At 47.6% G+C, this 19,062-nt stretch overlaps 1 protein-coding gene across 2 annotated transcripts in view; it reads left to right on the top strand.

Annotated features, from left to right (window-relative positions):
• The first annotated feature begins 3,256 nt into the window (after nt 1-3,256).
• The window catches only part of LOC119404822 (ras and EF-hand domain-containing protein homolog), a 115,499-nt gene continuing 99,693 nt past the window's right edge, over nt 3,257-19,062 (top strand). For both annotated transcript variants that reach the window (XM_049419028.1, XM_049419027.1), the window contains exon 1: nt 3,257-3,390. The gene's annotated coding sequence lies outside the window, so the exon portion shown is untranslated. The remainder of the gene's footprint in view (nt 3,391-19,062) is intronic.

The following is a 19,062-nucleotide window of genomic DNA, read 5'->3' as shown; positions in this document are numbered from 1 at the left end:
TATTGTTCGTGGTTATCTCTCTCTCTCTCTCTCTGCGCATTTGCTTTCTTTCCCCATTTTTGATCATTCCCCTCTTTGACTTCTTTCACGGTGTAACGGGCAGCAACGCGGATGTTTTTCTCCCACTGGAGTTACCTTTTGCGCTCAATCTCTCTCTCTCTCTTTCCCCTTTACGGATTTAAGCGCGTACTACCAGGAAGTACAGATATAGTGAGGCACTGAGTCAGCAGTACAAACATAGCCGGTATAGCGTGGTTCAAAACTGTCGCGCCAGTTGCAAACTTTCAAAATGTCGTTAAAAAAAAATCACAGCATATCCACGGGGTGAATGATGATGAGTGGGGCGAAGCTCCGGAGGAAATCATCGGTAAATCGTGAAACTCTTCCGTGAAATTCGCCCAGTACATCATATAAAGAGTGTGAAACACCGTGTATATATTAAACATCAAACTTTTATTGTACTGTTGGTTGACGTGGTCCCTTCATTATCACCGCTTTGTGATCGGTGAAATCCAGGGAAAGTGTCCGCTCACGAACAAAAGAGAAAGCACGCCAAGAGCGACCGCGTTCCCCGCTCGCCCTGTGAGAATTAACGGCAAGGCTAGAGGGAAGACACGACGCGCGTAACGTTTCTCTTCGCGTTCCACGACGCGAGGTCGGGAGCATGCCCAACGAAAGCCAACGGAACGCGATCGTGCAAGTGCTCCGGCTTCGCGAACGATGCACGGCGTTTACTGCACATAAAGCGTCCCAAAACCAAACATCTTGCTCACGGTGTGCTGACGTTTTTCGTAGAAATAATTTCTTTATCATGTACATTAAGACGAAAAGTTGAAAGCTCACTAAAGTATATCGCCCGCAATGTATGTCTTTTAGTGTGATTAAATCAAGGAACACTACGATGTCTTGTAAATTATGATATCTAGTGAATTGCTCATCTAGTGAGCAATTCATTAAACTAGAGCTGGCTACATACATACATACTACTACTACTACTACTACTACTACTACTACTACTACTACTACTACTACTACTACTACTACTACTACTACTACTACTACTACTACAGAGGAGGTAACGACCCACATCCTAAGGAGCTTCGCCCCTAAAAGCTGGAGTGGAAGCTTTCTCAACGCCTTACCGAAAAAAGCGAGACCAGCGCTTACCCACTCTACCTTGGAAACATGCTCTTTTCGAATGGCGCCCGCTTAGAGATAGAATTGTTTTGCCCTGTTAATGTAAATGCTCGGATAATTCTAAAATAAGAGATCATTGTTCACGACGAAGCTCGGTGAGATATCGAGAGGAGTATTGATGACTTTATTTCCAATGAAGTTTGCCAAGGCTTTATGGTTTCTTGCGGAAACCAGTGACACAATGACGCACATTCAGCAGCGTCTAACTCGCAGGGCGTGGGCGGAAAACGACCGCTTTTCTTCGCTGTGCTAGAACGTCATCCTGCCCCTACTAAGATGGTGGCCGCGGTCGACGCCTTAGGGTGGGTACAGCTTCACTCTTGAGGTGTCATTTCTACTCCAGGTATTCTTCTAAGTGCGTAGCACTTTAGAGGCCCGGTTTGTCGTCCATCCACCGTCTCATCTTGCATGGTTGCGCCGTGGTAAATACAGACCTAAAACAAGGCTAACAATGTTCAAAACCAGTGCAAAATTAACCAACAAGGTCTAAAATAACAAACTACAGAAATAACCAAGAATTAATCGCAATAGTTTACCTAAGATCGCGAAAAACACTCCTGAAACGTACGCCTGAAACCCGCGCCGCGCAAGAGAGGGCGCCACCGCCTCGGCAAGCGCGCGATTGCGGAGTGAATCACCGGGTTGCCCGTGCTATGCACATCTTGGGTTACACGGTAGTGGAGCTGCCTTATCGCAGGATTTAAACCAGGGTTGCCACTGCTTTCGAGTAAATGTCGCCAAACGACGAGCAGAAAGTCGCCAAAAGTCGTATTTTTTTACGAATTTCGCCAAAAAAGTCGCCATTCAATTGTGCGGCAATCCTAGAATAAGAATTTCCATGATGTATAGCCCCGTAGAATACAGTGCCATTCAAAGCCCTTAAAGATATTGACATTTCTCAATGGCAGCGCATCGCCCCTTCACCATGGGATGCTTGGTGCACCTGGTTCTCCGACTGTCGCAAGATGTGCGCGGAGGCGCAAGTAGAAAGATAAAACCTCATGATATCCTTCCACCCTGTCCGCTCGTTTCAAAGGTAAAAGTGTGGTAAACCTTAGGCGAAAGCCGCGAAGGCGTTGTTTGTAGACACTTTAATCCCCTCATATGAAAAAAAGGATAACGGTTTATTGAAAGTAGTAAGACAGAATTTTACAGGTTCGTTCATTAGTGAGTCTTATGCCTTTCAGTGTGAACTAATATGTACCGGACGCCACTGTCCCTTTCATATATAATCACTTATATCTACCCGCGTCAATCCAGGCGTTATAATGAACAGGTAGACATTGAAAATGTTATATAGCAATTGTTTTCATTGCACACGTCCACCGAGGCAGTAGAAAATGCCTGAATAAATAATTTTTTATTGCACGAACACCGCGTTCCGCCCATCTTCGCTATACGAGCTCGATTAGGGGATACTGCACGGTGAATAGGTCGCCAAGCTATTCAGAATAGTTGGAGCTTTGGCGGAACAAATGGCCGGACACACGACAACCCGCATCTAGCCCTTCAGAAGCAAACTTTAGCGAAGCTCTGAAGCATTGTGAATCTAGATGAATTGAGTTAGAACCATCTAGATACGGCAAGTACCACAGAAGAACGACCTTAGCAGGATTTAGCGTGGGATCTAGGACCCGCACCACGGCCTACACAGAACGACATTTTTTTAAAACCTCCTGTACCGACTGACGAGGTCATCAGAGCGCGCCGGTCGGGTTTGCCTTTTTCACGAACGCGAACACCTCACACAACCGCGCGCAAGTGTTGTTCCGGCGGCGCGTGCCGAGGATTACTTCGTATAAGCCTCTGCAGGCCCTCTCTAGCCTGGAAGGCGCGATAACATTGAGCGAGAGAGGGGAAAGGGAATCGTAGTCGACGCGGAGAGAAAAAACGTGCAATGTGTGTCAGGTGCACTCGAACGGTGATGAGGCCGCGAGCGCAGACCCAGGGAGCGATGGACCTGGCGTCGAGGCTACGGGTTTGAGCTCGGAGCACGCGCGCGCGCACGTCACTCCGAAGCGAACTCTCGACACCGAACCCTTCGCGGTCCACGTAAACTGCTGTACTCGTGCGGCGGCGCTCAGGCCAGGCGTCCGGCGTCAGGGTCTGTTTCGTAGTCGCAGCTGCTCACTGGATAAAAAAGTAAAGAGAACCTCGCGCGCTGTACGTCGCGCCGTCGTCCCAGCTTCCAAGGTTTGTTTGCCCGTGCTGCTTTTTTTCTCTCTCTCAATGTCTGCCCTGCTTTCTTGTTTTGTTTATGCCGCTATAGTACGCTCAGAGTCGAATGCAGTACCAGTAACGAAAAGAATGAGGTCTTTCTGTGGCGCCTGGTAGGACCAGCGCGCCCCCTCCTACAGCCGTCTTTCTAGAAGGCGGCCTGTGTAAGGCGTATGCTTCGCGCAAGTCCAGCTCGCACTAGCAGCTTCGTCTTTGTGCAGCTGGCTCGGTTGAATCGGATAGGCGCAGCCAGGTTGTCGTTTCTCGAACCCGCTTTTGGAGCGAGGCTCCTGGTTTGAGGGGACCTCGTATGTAATGTTCGTTACACGGGATCACGCGCCCCGTTGACGTCTGTCAGCTGGTCAGCTGCGGTTGTTTGACTTTGGCGTCACAGAGGCCTATTGTGGAGATTACTTCAACGCTTGCTGTGCGTCATTCCAGTGTAAAGAAAAAGAAAAGTATCACTAGAGTGCTGTGACCTAGACTGATGCATTAGTTATAAGCTTATCTTTTTTTTAATTTCGTTTCATTTTTTTTTTTTGTACGGGTTCGAAACTTGGGACTTGCGTTTTCGGTGAAGCGTACCTCTGGTCGACAGCCGACCACTGAAACCAGAGAGTTTAGGTGTACGTAGGATGAACGAAATGGTTATTCTTAGTGTCCTCTGAGCTCCAGGCCTATAATATTCTTGAAGGCGCACTGAATCCTCTGGTCTCCGGGTCTATGTTAATTTAAAGGAAGGCGCATTGAAACCTCAGGCATTCTGATGAGGTGTACCGTTCGCGGCAACGTTTGTTAGTAGTTATGCAGCGTCTTGCGAGTCATACCTGCGTCGATGATGCCAACGTGGACGGTAACGGTGGCAGGCAGCTGCTTTAGTTTCCGTACAGGTACTGATGTGAACGGCGATCATTTACGCTTCCGAACGCCAGACGCCACGCACAGTGTGGTCGCAATTCCCGTTGAAGGGAGCAGTTATAAGAATGGATCTCAGTCGTTGTCAAAGCTTCAGTAGTTGTACAGGAGGCTTCGATCCGGCGGTACGGCGACCTCATATGGCAGATATCAGAAGTGTTTTAATGTACCACACACAAGAGAACAGCGCCACACATGTATGTATGCAGTTCAATGACAATCGCCGACTTTGTCACTAGGTCCTTCTTCGATCGCAGTCGTCCTAATATTCTCGGTCAAATGAAGAGGCAGGTGTCTAAGATACTTAACGGCGGGGGCGATGTAACATTGCAGTTGTTGGATCATTCACAGGAGCTATTGCATTTATTCCTGAAGCGGGTAATGTGGAATTTATCGTTATTCGCTTAATCTAAATACCGCCTGCTCATGTACTTCCGGACATTTATAAGAGAGCCGTTGGACAGTTAGAGGGCCGAATCATAGGCGTCCGCACAGGGGGGGGGGGAAGGGGGAGGCAGGGGGGGGCCCTCCCCCTTATCATATAAGGGGGCGCCACGTCTACCCCTTACCCTTACTCAGTCGAACCTGTGAGGTCATTGTTTAAGGTGCATGGCCATGCAGGTTTTTGACGATAATGGCGGCCGAGAACCCGATGATGTTGCATTCCGAGAACTGATTTACTTCTCATCTGTACCACAGAAAGCCGGGGACTAAAGGCAGGCAGTTGTGGGAAGCACGCAATCGCTTCATTTTCATTTTTGAATCCATTGCGAAGCTTGTTTCCTTTCGGACTCGACCAACGTGAAGGGGGGGGGGAGGGGGCTGCGGTGAAAATTGACCCCCCCCCCCTTCACCCCGTAATGGAAAACTCTGCGCACGCTTAGGGACTGAATAGATACCAAGGGTTGGGAGACGTAGTCGATGACGTCGGAGGGCCAGATGGAGGGGCGAAATCAGGAAGTTCGCAGTCATATTGTCACGGGGTCGCGACGTCGACGAAGGCAGCAGTCAGCGTGTCCGAGATGAAACTCTTTATTTGGCCGAACTTGTGGCCGTGAAACTGAAAGTCACACTACAGCAATACTGATAGCGGCGAGCACTGATAGCGGCGAGCAGAGCGTCGGCCGTCGGAAAACTGATGATCGCTTAGGACGCGCAGTCTTTTATACATCATGCATCGAACTTTCCAGCCTTATCACTGGTGGTCGCGCAACCTCTGGAATAATCTTGGCTATCCGCGTCATGTGCGCAATCGTAACAAAATGATCTACTACAATCGCGAAGCTTCTCGAACACTGCGGCGCGGTCAGCTTCGAGCTTTGCTAACCGTCCTTGCGGGTCAAACCCGGATACATCAAAATAAAACAAGTGGGCGTGGCAATACAACGGAACCAGCTCGCTCAGGATAGGGTAAACGGGAGATCAGCGGGAGATGCCTTCGACCCGCAGTGGGCATAAAATAGGCTGGAATTAATAATGAACGATGCTTACCAACTCTATCGCATGTCGACGCGCGGCCCTTGAGATGCATGAGCCATTCCAGAGCTGCGATCGTGTCGAAAGCTTTAGGTGCATTTTGTAACACATTGTCGCGCCCGAGAGAGCTGTCACGCCGCGAAATCGGATCCATCATCGTTAAACCCCCGACCTTATCAAAGGTACCGGTTTTAACTTTGCCAGGAACGGTATTTCTGGTTCAAAATCAGTCCGTAAAGGAAGTTCCGTGTGTAAAGAACACGTGGCTGTGTTAGAATTGTTTGATTCGCAGTTTCCGAGCACAGCACTCTGCAGGAATTCTTCGTAAACATAAATGTCAGAAACACACTGCCCGTTTGAAAAGTCGTAGCACCTGGCTACTCATGACCTTACGGCAATAACCTGCCACGCTCTTTTTCTTGTTTATTTTTCAGCATAGGAATGCACACTGTGTTTCGGCATCTCTCTACCACATGCTCCCGGCTTCGTGACATTTCTAGCTACATACCAGTGAAATGTCAGTCGACGAAACTTGTTGACCAGTCAAATTGCGATGTGTGACCTGCGAATTCATAGCAGTGGTTACGCGAATGATGCCGTAACTGAGGCTTCGTAAGTGTGCCCCTTTTGCAACCCCCCCCCCCCCCCCTTGTCGACGCCCATGCTTATCCCTCAGTATCTCCCAAGAGAAAAGTATATAACAGCTGCCTGCATCTTACCCGTACTTGCCTATGGGGCAGGAACCTGGAGGCTTACGAAAAGGCTTGAACTTACATTGAGGACAATGCAGCGAGCCATTGAGAGGAAAATGAAAGGTGTAATGGTGTTAAGGGACAAGAAGAGAGCAAAGTTGGCCAGGGGAAAAAAAAAACGGGTGTTAATAGTAGAAATCAAGAAGAAATGGGCGTGGGCATGTAGCGAGAAGGCAAAGTAACCTCTGGTCATTAGGAGCAACAGACTGGATTCCAAGAGAAGGCAAGCTCGCCAGGGGGAGGCAAGAAGTTAGGTGGGCACATAAGATTAAGTTTGCGTGGATAACGTGGCGGCAGCGAGCACAGGACCGGGTTAACGGAGTGACACGGGAGAGGCCTTTGCTCTGCAATGGGCGTAGTCAGGACGGTGATGATGAAGACGTCGTAATAGTTCGCCTACCTTAGGAGAACAGTGGCCTTCCGTAGAAACCTCACGACCACTGAACCTGAACGTCAGAGTTTTCGCGTGTATGTTGTTATGCTGGCTGTCTGTACGAGGTTAAACAATGAAGGTTTGTTGTACCTTTGGGTATATGGATATGTGACATATGCACTGCTGAGGAGAAGAGAGAGGAGAGGAAGGCAGGGAGGTTAACCAGATGGTAGAATCCGGTATGCCACCCTGCGCTGGGGTTGGGGAATATGGGTGCACTGCTGAAAAATGCAACTGGGAGAACGAAGAACGTTGTTTTAAAAGCCCCGGGAATGTTGATCGGACCGTCATTGACATCACCGCTGGAGACCATGCGGGTCGCGCGGCATTGTTCGTAACGGCTGGGGCTATTCTGCTTACGATTGTTCCAGCATTTGTTGACACAGAGGAGAAGGAGGACGAGGATAAAATAAAGGCAGAGAGGTTAACCGAGGCTGAGCCCGTAGGCTACCCTGCACTGGGGAAGGGGAAAGAAAACTTAGTGAGGAGGAAAGAAAAGTCACAGCCGTCATAACAGCAGTTCCGCGTTTCATGACATAGAAGAGAGGTACCATAGACGTGTGCAAAGTTGCTGATGATAGGGGGGGGGGCAATGTTTAATCGCAGCCCCCCCCCTCCCCTCCGTGGTCGTGTTAAAAAAACAACATGCTTCACAATGGGTGAAAAAAAAAATGGAAACGTAGCGATCACCTGCCTCTCACGATGTCCTGCCTTTGGTCCCTGGCTTTCCGAGAGTAAAGGCCCAAGGCCCCTGATGTTTTAAATATAATGGCGCCATCATCGTGAAAAATATGCGTGGCAATAACCCTGCTCTTTAAACTATGACGCGACAGGTCCGACTGAGAAAACTATGGAGCAGACTTTGACCATTTTGACCATTTGGTGTTCTTTAACGTATACACTGACATCGCACAGTACACGGGCCTCTGGCATATATATTTCGCCTCCATCGAAATGCGACCGCCGCGGCCGGAATCGAACCCGTGATCTTCGGATCAGCAGCTGAGCACCGTAATCGCTTTAACACCGCGCTGGACCGCAATTTTGATTGATTCATTGATTGATTGATTGATTGATTGATTCATTCATTCATTCATTCATTCATTCATTCATTCATTCATTCATTCATTCATTCATTCATTCATTTTTAAAAGTGCACATGAGCAGCTTTAGGCCTTTCTCAGGATGCACTCTTGTTGCACAAGGAGCAGAAAAAAGAATACGAGACGTAAAAACAGGAAGGAACAGTGGCACTGAAAGGCAGCAAAAAATGAAAGGGGGGGGGGGAGAAAGAGACAAAGAAAATATTCAACTTAGAACAACTTGTTGCTTCATAACTTTGAGGAAGTTGGTTCATAACTTCGAAGAAAAATTTAGACGCCTAAGCACCACCAGGAGAAAGACGAAGCACTTTTCTGTGCTTCGTCTTTCTTCTTGTGCTGCTTAACAGGCGTCTAAGTTTCTCTTCAAAAATATTCGACGACTGAAATCTGACAAAAAGATCAAGTACAAGGGCTTGATACGTCAGGATCATTACGCAAGGTACTTTGACTCAGATGTTGCACATATTTATTTTAAGAAAACGTTGCGGCAACGGGGGAAGCTTCAAAAACGTTCGCTCAAGAAATTTACAAATTCCTACCGCTGTTTACTGAACGGGTGTCGCAATTTTGTTATCTGGCGTCAGTTTGTGAGGCTAGCAAATGCGACATGGGTTTCACCAACTCCCACAACTTCCTATTTCACTTCCGACACGCGTGTGAGTTTACAGCCGTTATGTGAAATCATTTGTAATGTTTGCTAGGGTCTTGCAAACTTTTTACTTTCCAGTTAGCGGCATATTTGAGATCGATCTACGCTAGATCACATTTCGTCATCCTCGTAAATCTGTTATTAAATGCAGTTGAGAGAATTGTGATTTTTTTTCTGTAAGTAGCGGAGTTTTACACTTAATAGCTAAGCTACATGCCTTAGGTTTTAACTTATCTTTGAAATGTATCAAACTTTGTCAAAATCGGTTAAGTGGCCGCTGAGAGAACGTCCACCGGTTCCCGTTCGCTTAGATATGATCTCCTGTAGCTAAGGGAACCATGGCCCCGCCGCGGTGGTCTAGTGGTTATGGCGCTCGACTGCTGACCCGAAGGTCGCGGGATCGAATCCCGGCCGCGGCGGCTGCATTTTCTATGGAGGCGAAAATATTTGAGGCCCGTGTACTTAGATTTAGGTGCACGTTAAAGAACCCCAGGTGGTCGAAATTTCCGGAGCCCTCCACTACGGCGTCTCTCATAATCATATCGTGGTTTTGGGACGTTAAACCCCAGATATTATTATTAAGGGAACCATGGAAATGATGTACACCGAATTGTTCATCACATCCACGAGTTCACGGCTAATTAATTTTGTCTAATGCGAAAGTACATTTGCGCTTACGACGTGGCTTCCTTCTTCATCTTCCAATCACGTGCGTTTTCTTAATTACAAGATTCTGTTTGTGGATGTGTTCATCGATGCTGCTTGAAGTTTCTGGGCGTATACGCTCGTTAGGATTGGATTGCGAAACGCGCCGAAGGAGACGGGAATAGGCTACACAATGGGCGCCATTCGTCTTACCCGTCAACACTTTTCACGCTGACTCACTTCGGTATTTCGTGGACGCACTTCTCAAGGCGACCCTCGATTCACCTTTCGCTTCGTCGCATTTGTCGCTTTTCATTTCGGTGCGAAAGCCGAAATGCGTCATGGGATGCGGGGTGCTGTGGCAAGATAGTGCGATATCTTATACGAAAATTAAACCAATAATCGCAAGTGTCGTAGGTTGTGAAACATCAAGGCAGTTGGCGGTGGAGCTAGCCGAAGGTGAACATTCCGACAAAACAGTGAGTCACTGGTGAGTTTGAGAATTTGGGGGCCCCAAGGAGCTTGTGAAACCAAGAAATCTGCGAGCCGCCAGGGCGCATGCGCAGAAGCCAAGTTACTCATGGGCTCTTGCGCTCGCGTTGACCCAAGACCAAAAAATCGGAAACTAGCGTGGGTCCCCAAGTCGTCTTGGGTCGCCGGCGAGATGAAGTAGACGCAGCGCGGGCCACGACGCAGTGTGGCCCGCGTCTCCTATAATCTTAATTTCGCCATGTGTGGCGCCGCGAGAGTTTGACCCAACGCAGACTGCTTTGGCCCAGTTTTCCAACTCTGCTGTCCCTCCGAACGCAAGAACAGCCTACCCAACGCAGCTTGGGGACCCAGTGTCTTGAGTCCCCAATTCTGAAACTCTCCATTGAGTCTCGTATGTTAACAAAACAGCGGTAACAGTGGTGCGAGTGCGTGAGTGAAAACATTATTTAAGGTGCCCGGCGGTACTGGGCGAAGTGGGGCCCACAAGCATCCCGGCCTATATTTGGGGCAGGAATATGCTTATGCGTTAAATGCAAGCGATGTAGTACTTAAGCCGGTGTGGTACGGTAATTTTTTTTTTTTGTTCTATGTAAGGGTGTCGTACTGTTCTTGTCTGAAATAATCATTGTTTGTAGATGAGACTGTACTGTCGCAAGGGAGTGAATTCCATGGGGTTTCAGCTGCCGGCGAGCAGCATTTTTTTTTATTTTATAGTGAAGCTCTCTGTGGCGAAGATCCGGGATTTCGTGGCATCCGCATGGATAATCTCTCCCCTAAAAAGTGAGAGTGAGAGAGCCAACAACAAAAGCAAACGCATATCGCTGCTCGCTTCGGTATTCAGTGGTGCGATCTTGTACGCGTTCCAAAATAAGTACGGAGGCGTGGCATTACATCCAGCCGCACGTGACCGCACGCGATTGGTCAATGCAGGGCCGTAACGTCTGTCGCGGTTCACATGGGCCATTCGCGTGCGGCTGGATGTAACGCTACGCCTCCGTGTTTATTTGGAATGCGTACAAGATCGCACCACAGTTCGCCAAAACTACAGGTTTTCCCGCTCACTTTAATCCGAGTGCCAGCTAAAATAATCCGCACGCCACAGAAATAATCTGAGTGCCAAACCCTTTAATCCATGTGCCAAACATTTCATCCCAGCGCCAACATATTTAATCCAAGCGCCACCACAAATAGGCCGCATGCCAGTGAGTTTAATCCAAGTGCCGCCATGTTTAATCCAATCGCCAGCATCTTTAATTCAAGTGCCAGTCAGTTTAATCCATACGCAAGAAACGGACGGTTTGCCAATTTATATAGTCTAAATGTCGGAACAAGGTAAACATAAAGCGAGAGGAATATTTATTTTTTGCCAATGCATGGTCGCGCTTAGGAAATAAGGTACTACGGTATTTTGCCCGAACGTTTCGGCGTGATTTATCTTAGAATTCAAAAAGCAGTGCGGTTTAATTATATATGTTCGGGTACTAAATGTATACGCTCATTATAAGCACGTGGTAAAAGTTTAAGCATCGAGACAGTTTATGCTTCACCGCTACCACAGAATTTTGGGTAATCACGTACTCCGTTGATCGCATCTGGGAGATATTCATTCGCGCTTTAACTATGTTCTTCAGAAGGAAGGCGGTATTGTTTTAGCCGACTGACGTGCACTACGTCACTGGGCGTGTTTGCAGGCGGTTTAGTCTCGGAAACGGGAACGATCTCGTACGTGATGTCCGTTACCTGACGGACGATACGGTACGGACCCATGTAGCGGGATAACAACTTCTCGGACAGGCCAACACGACGAACCGGGCACCACAGGAGAACTAGGGAGCCAGGCAAGAAACGAACGTCGACATGCCTGCTGTCGTAGAGGGTCTTCTGGGCTGCTTGTGAAGCCGACAGCCTAGAGCGGGCGATCTGACGCGCGTGGTCGGCACGAGCGATAGCATCCCGTGCGTATTCGCTCGGCGGAGATGTAGTAGCCGGAAGTAGGGTGTCCAGTGGTAACGACGGATCACGGCCATAGAGCATATAAAAAGGTGAGCAACCGGCGGTATCATGACGCGATGAATTGTAAGCGAAGGTCACATGAGGCAGCGCCAGGTCCCAATCATGGTGGTCAGATGAGACATACATGGAGAGCATGTCCGTGAGAGTGCGATTTAGGCGCTCGGTGAGGCCATTTGTTTGGGGATGGTAGGAAGTGGTCAACTTATGCTGCGTTGAGGAAGAGCGTAAGAGATCGTCAATGACTCGGGACAAAAATGCGCGGCCACGATCGGTGAGCAGTTCACGAGGAGCACCATGGTGTAGAATGACGTCGTGGAGCAGAAAGTCGGCAACGTCAGTAGCAGTGCTGGTGGGGAGCGCTCGAGTGATGGCGTACCTGGTCGCATGGTCTATAGCAACGGCGACCCACTTGTTGCCAGAGTTGGACTCAGGAAAAGGGCCGAGAAGGTCTACACCAACACGGAAGAAAGGTTCGGTAGGGATGGAGATCGGGTGAAGGAGTCCAGCAGGGGGTGCGGCAGGTCGCTTCCGACGTTGGCAGTATGACGAAAAAAAGCAGGCGTTCTTTGCTGCTGGACGCAGCTCGGCACTCCATGCAGCAGATACAGCGCGCGGACTGCGCGGCCTTTGACCGGCACAATTTTTTTTTTGTGCCTGCAACATTGCGTGAAGATGACTTGTGAACGTCCGTTTCCAAGCCTTAGGAGACAGCGCTATTCTAAAAAATACTTATTATAACCTATGCTTATGTTGCATTTCTCGAGTGATCTGGATTGTGCAAAAATATTGTTCGCTTTCGTTTTACCTATAATCCCATTTTGCCCCCTCTCATTGACTAAATTATATATATATATATATATATATTATATATATATATATATATATATATATATATATATATATATATATATATATATATATATATATATGTATGTGTGTGTGTGTGTGTGTGTGTGTGTGTGTGTTTGTGTGTGCACACGTTAGATATACAAAATTGATCTAATAAATTTATCATTTCGCTGACATCCGTAAGATTCAAATGCTCGGTGAGATGCATAATGCAGCGCGGAAAAACGAGTAGGTATAAAGTAAAGAGAAGGAGCAAGGACCACCGCTCGTCCTTGTGCCTTATGTTTTCTCTGCGTATGTTTTCTCGCACTGCGTTAAATATGTCACCGTGCGAACTAGGCCAACAGTTAATACTGTTCAAATCACCGGACACATTTTGTTTTAAGAAAAAGATAAAAACTAACACGGATGTAAAATATAACTTCCGTTTTCCACATATCGTAATCAGCAGTCTATGTTTTAGTACACTGCAGAACGAGAAGCTCTTGGAATTACCTCCAATTCGCCCTGCCCTGCGCGAGCCTGATAGTTTCTTAATTCCGTACTCCATTTGACCCATTTCCGCCCTCGGCTAGGTATTCCACATCTTGGTAGCCATTGCGTCACTTTAACTGAACATAGATTGTCTTTCTTTCGCATTACACGACCTGTCCTGGAGCTGCTGCTCTTTTGTGTGCCAAAACCAAAATCCAATTATGAGCTCTAGTGAGCAAAACTTAATTTTGCTGAACTACAAAATATTCGTTAAGATGTTTGTAATGAGCGGCACGCATGTGCCTTTCTTTCGTTCCCACTAATATGATCGCACTCGTGCCAAACATTGCCCCATAAAATGATGCATAGCAAATTATAAGCCCTCCAAACACAGCTGAAGCAAACTATGGCAGTAGGTTTTTGCCCCGTGAATAATAGCACCGAATACAAATATTAGTGCAGTCTTCAGCTTTCGGGCTATCGTATTTCATATTGTAGCAACTGTATTTCAATTGCACTGCCGTTTTCATGCCCCGTATTACTGTGTATTGTGTATAGATTAAAGTGACTGGCACTTGAATTAAAGTTGTTGGCGCTTGAATTAAACATGGTGGCACTTGGATTAAGCTCACTGGCACGCGGCCTAATCGTGCTGGCGCTTGGATTAAATATGTTGGCGCTAGGATTAAATGTTTGGCACGTGGATTAAATAGTATGGCGCTCAGATTATTTCAGTGGCGTAGGGATTATTTTAGCTTGCACTTGGATTAAAGTGAGTGGGAAAACCTGTAGTAGCGAGATAAGAGGCTCGGACCGCCGGGGTGTCGAGGCGTGTCATGTGCTATACACGGCACGTGACTTAGCTCGCACAAGTACCTACGGACACGCGAAGTGCCCAATAGCGGGCGAGCAAAGGTATCAACTCCCAGACTACGCGGAGCCAGCGTTTGGACGAATAAACTCGTGTGTACGTGACGTCGCCGCCGATACGAATAGATATCCGCTTGTCGAAGCTTTCGTTCCAAGCTGACGTACTAATTCTTTGGCCACCCGTTAGCTGCGCTGAGTTAGTTGCGTTGGTAGCTGCGCTGTGCTGGTAGCTGCTCGTTAGCTGTGCTGGTAGCTGCGCGTTAGCTGTGCTGGTGGCTGTCTTTCGGCGATATACAGTCACCACTGACCACATGTTATGCGAGATTCGGTCCCGTCAAACGAAGCGTTCCATAAATCTTTGCGCACGACATCGTACTCCAGATATTGCCATGCTGGAAGGACATGACGCGTCAAAATCTGTGGTACATCCGCTCGTCACAGTTTCGCAAGAATCCCAGCACTCTGCGCTCGGGATACCTCACGATACGATCGCATGTATACTGCGGCCATGTCGGTCGCACATATCGCGAACAGGCACACATCGGAAGCTTTAGAAACAACGCACGAGCGTCTTGCTTTCAACGTATTCGCGCCACTGTGCAATGCGCTGAATAATGAGCTTGACTTGCATTGCCCCCCCCCCCCTTCCGCCCTGCTTCTTATAGTCAAGTCAGTCTTCCTGCACTTCCTATAGTCAAGTGAAGCTTCTGTACTGCCTCACAAGTGTCATTGGCGTTATAGGTGTGGCCGAAAAAAAAAAAAAAAAAACCCTCGTCCTCGAGCTCACAGAAATGAGGCTCTCGAAGGTGCGCCGGTCGCATGCGTGTTTGTTTGCACCGTTTTCCAATATACACATGCTCTCTCGATCGCGGGCTCGTCGGCGATTAGCCATTCTGATATGGAAATCTGATCTTTTGTCGAGGTTACTTCTCATTTCACGTTGCCGCATTTCATTGCTGCCTGGACCTGAATGCATGACCGTCGTTGTTGCCTGTAGCAACTGAAGTGCTCCGCTGCTAAGCACGTGGATGAAGGTTCAATTCCCGGCATGGAGGAAAGAAATAGTTAAGAGGGAGGATTGCGCAATGCGATAGAAAGAAAGAAAGAAAGAAAGAAAGAAAGAAAGAAAGAAAGAAAGAAAGAAAGAAAGAAAGAAAGAAAGAAAGAAAGAGAAGTAGCAGTTCGGGCACGCACACGCGAAACTTCGCTTGTTCTCACTTTCCCAGTAGAGTAGGGAAGGACTTCTGAATTTTTTTCTCTCGCTGTCTTCGCTATCGCACGTCAGTCGTCCAAAAACCGCGCGACACCTGCATTTCATCCAGCTCTCTCCCATTTCTAGGCGTTATTAGGCGTTAATTAGGTATAGACCAAGGTGTGGGCGGACTGTAAAACTAAGCTCTTAGCGTTGCTCAAGGTATCAGCAAACAAGTCGAGTAACACCCGCACTAAGAAAATCAGCTAAACTATTGTGGCGACAAACTGCGCACAAACCGGCGCAGCCTCCGCCTCGTCACTATCTAGCCCGGCGTGACAAGGCTGCATGCTACACCACGCCTCCGATAAGGGACAGCGCCACCGCAGCGTCACCGGAGGCTTACGTCACCGACGGTGGCGATAAAACCGAGCTGTCGAGCTCGGAAGGCCCTTCCTTCCTTCGCTACCCGACTGAGCGCAGCGTCGGTATGCTCGCCCCGCTGCTGCTACTACGCTAATAAACAGTCGTTATGTTTTATGTTGGGATGCGTCCTTCAATCTACACGGCATCCCACACTATAAGTTCGCAGTCTGTCGTTGCGCGATCACAAATCCTCTTTCTCTCTCTCATCTTTCTACTCCCCTTTCCCCCAACGTAGGGTAGCCAACCTGACATGTTTCTGGTTAACCTGCCTGGCTCCTCGCTTTTGGTTTCTTCCTTCCTATACTTTCTATCGTCATTTTTTCTGTCACTTCGAAGCATTTTCTTTTTATCCGCGTTCCGCGCGGTTCTTATCGCCCTCTTGAGCATACCGAGCGGCGTTTGAGTGGCCACTTTGAAGCTAGGACCGGAAAGGCACGCAAGCCGCTCGAAATAACAGGCATATCGGCCGGCCCTTGTTTGCCCCGTCACCGCGGCCGTCAATATTGGCCCACGCTATACACGTCTCGCCACCGCGACGGGCCAGTCTTGGGTGGCTGAACTGGACGGACGTAAACAATGCCGTCTTTATACAGTCGGGAAATTGCTACTTGTGCCAAAGCGGCTGTTCAACGCTAATCCGTTACCCTCGTGAGAACCGGCAATGAAGGGTCAGCGGTGCCGCTGTAGGGTTCGGCATAAATTGCCCACCTCTTTTAAAGGGACTCCGAAGAGAAGAACGCTTTTTCTCGTATTAGTAAATCACTCTTTCAAGATGCCAAAATCACCACGCTTGCCGCGAGAAGACGTGGTAAGCGAGAACGCGCGCGAAAAGAAAATGGGAGTGACGACGCCATCTTCGAGTGCCCGCACCAGTGGCTGTGATTCCATAGATTTTGGTGACGTTTACTAGGGCCTACATAGTTCCTAATCGGTAAAAATTAAGTACAATGTCCTCTGAGGGGGCCAGAGACTTAACATACCAAGTTTCAGGGAATTCCGTTGAGCGAGTGTTGCCAAAATACGGAAAATGCGCGCTGAAACACGTTACGCCTCGTGCGTCGATATTGGGCGCGAAATTTGAAAATGAATCATTGACCTTGATCTTCTCCTTTATCAATTAACTCGTCATGGTGAAATTAACGACATTAGAGTTATCCGAGTACAATTTATCAATCTAAACCGATTCACTGTTTCGCTTTAGTGTCCCCTTAAAGTCCAGATTTCAAGGATTCGATTTTCGGCCGCAGTGGGGCCGAATAACTTATGCTTACCACTTTTTCCTCTGTAATACTCTAAACATTTTTTGTTCATTATGTATTCTTATGTTGCCTCTAAACGTATGTGCATGCCGCCTTGTGTTATGAGCCCCCCAGGCACCTTCACGCCGCTTTTCGCCTGGGGTTACATTCCAACTATTATGTTGAAAATCAACATTTTTTATTGAATGACTGTTGATGTCAGATCGTTAAGATAATCCGGGAAAGATAGCGCATTGTGTTGTCGTCTCCCTTACGTCCCTGTTTGTAAGCGCTCAATATGTTTTCAAGATAAACTCGGAGCATCTTTTCATCGGATAAGGGCAGTTTCGTGGCTTACTAACACAACCACGTGATCAATCAATCAATCAATCAATCAATCAATCAATCAATCAATCAATCAATCAATCAATCAATCAATCAATCAATCAATCAATCAATCAATCAATCATCGCCGTGTTCTTTCGAGACGCTATTTTACATTCAGTGTTAAACATCAGTTTCTTGCATAAGCCGGCCTCAGCTATGAAAAAAAAAAGAACAGAAGGCGACATAATCAAGCCTTGACAAAGAAGGCTAGAAGATGATGCTTGTGTTCTTGTTTTTTTTATCTTTTGTCAACTCGCTGTCTTGTGAAAGGTACGCGCTTGCCGAACCAGTTAGCGTGAACCGAATAAAGAAGCAACACATTCTAGTGAAGAAATGATCCTTAGTGGTCGCTTCCAGAGGACGAGTCCGAATCTTTCGGTTTCTCTTTGGTAAATGAATTCCGTAAGGCATCATTGCAAAAGTGAATTACGGCGATATCTCGAACTCTTGTCGAAACTCTCTAAAACACGAGATGGATGGAGAAGAGTGCATCGAGGGGCATCACCTTCTTAATTCGCTGACCTTTGTTCACTTCCTTCAATTCTTTTTCTTCTTTTGCGCGTTGAATCAGGTGTGTGGATGGCTAGATTTTGATAGAGCCATCTGTCGCTGGCACTGCCTCAATGATGAGCGATCTTAAACGGCTTTCGGCAGAAGTAGCCTCGCTTGTGCCGTTTAACATTGAAAATCATCGCAGACATCGCCATTACTTGTAATAGAGCAAGCAAGTTCACTGGCCGCGCCGATGCTGTATACTTTCGTCGGATCCGCAGAAGAGAGACGGCGCTGAGACAGAGCCGGAAAAAAAACCAAAACAAGAGAGGCTCGTCGTTTGTAGCCACTTCAAACACCTGTCCGCTTTCCTGCGCTGCTATTTCGAACAACGGCAGCTGCGCAGCTATCGGTCCCTCGCTGTACACTCTTTATTTCCCATGAGTCCCCGGGGGTCGCCGATAACGAACAGCAGCTGGGGCATAAGATGAGCTACCGAGCGTTTCGCTTGTATTGCGGGCAGAGTTAACCAGCCGGACGTACTACATATCGTGCAGTTCACGGAATACATAAATACCGAACACGTGGACTGCAGCAGTAGCGGTTGTTTCGACACCTTGCGGTGGTTAGTCCAACCACAAAGAAGAGGAATTTGTCGAGTGTTACTTGTTTGTGTCACACCACACACACACACACACACACACACACACACACACACACACACACACACACACACACACACACACACACACACACCACACACACACACACAGTTATATATATATATATATATATATATATATATATATATATATATATATATATATTATATATATATATATATATATATATATATATATATATATATATATATATATATATATATCATCGCAACAGATGGCGAGGTCCAGGAAAGCATAGGGAACGTCATTTGTAGTCTTTAATCGTAGTGTTGTGATTATGAGATATAGGGATATGAATATGAATTGAAAAAGTCACAGTTTCGCCGCAAGGGCGAATCAATGAATGCGATAGCAACATATTGGAATGGTATACAAACTGAGGCTAGCAATGAACTCCATTGGGATCTGATCTTAGGACAAAACGCTGATATGAGGGAATACGGCCGCTTCAGGGAGTGAAGCGGTTTTCTCGCTGTCTCTCGCCTTCTCGAGAAGTAAGCGGTGAGGGCACAGCACGTACAAGGCTAGGAGCCGTCTACTGATCTCTGTAGAGATGCGA

This window comes from Rhipicephalus sanguineus, chromosome 9, assembly GCF_013339695.2.
Source record: "Rhipicephalus sanguineus isolate Rsan-2018 chromosome 9, BIME_Rsan_1.4, whole genome shotgun sequence".
Taxonomy (NCBI): domain Eukaryota; kingdom Metazoa; phylum Arthropoda; class Arachnida; order Ixodida; family Ixodidae; genus Rhipicephalus; species Rhipicephalus sanguineus.
The sequence above is the reverse complement of the archived record's forward strand: the minus strand, read 5'-3'. Positions and strand labels throughout refer to the sequence as shown.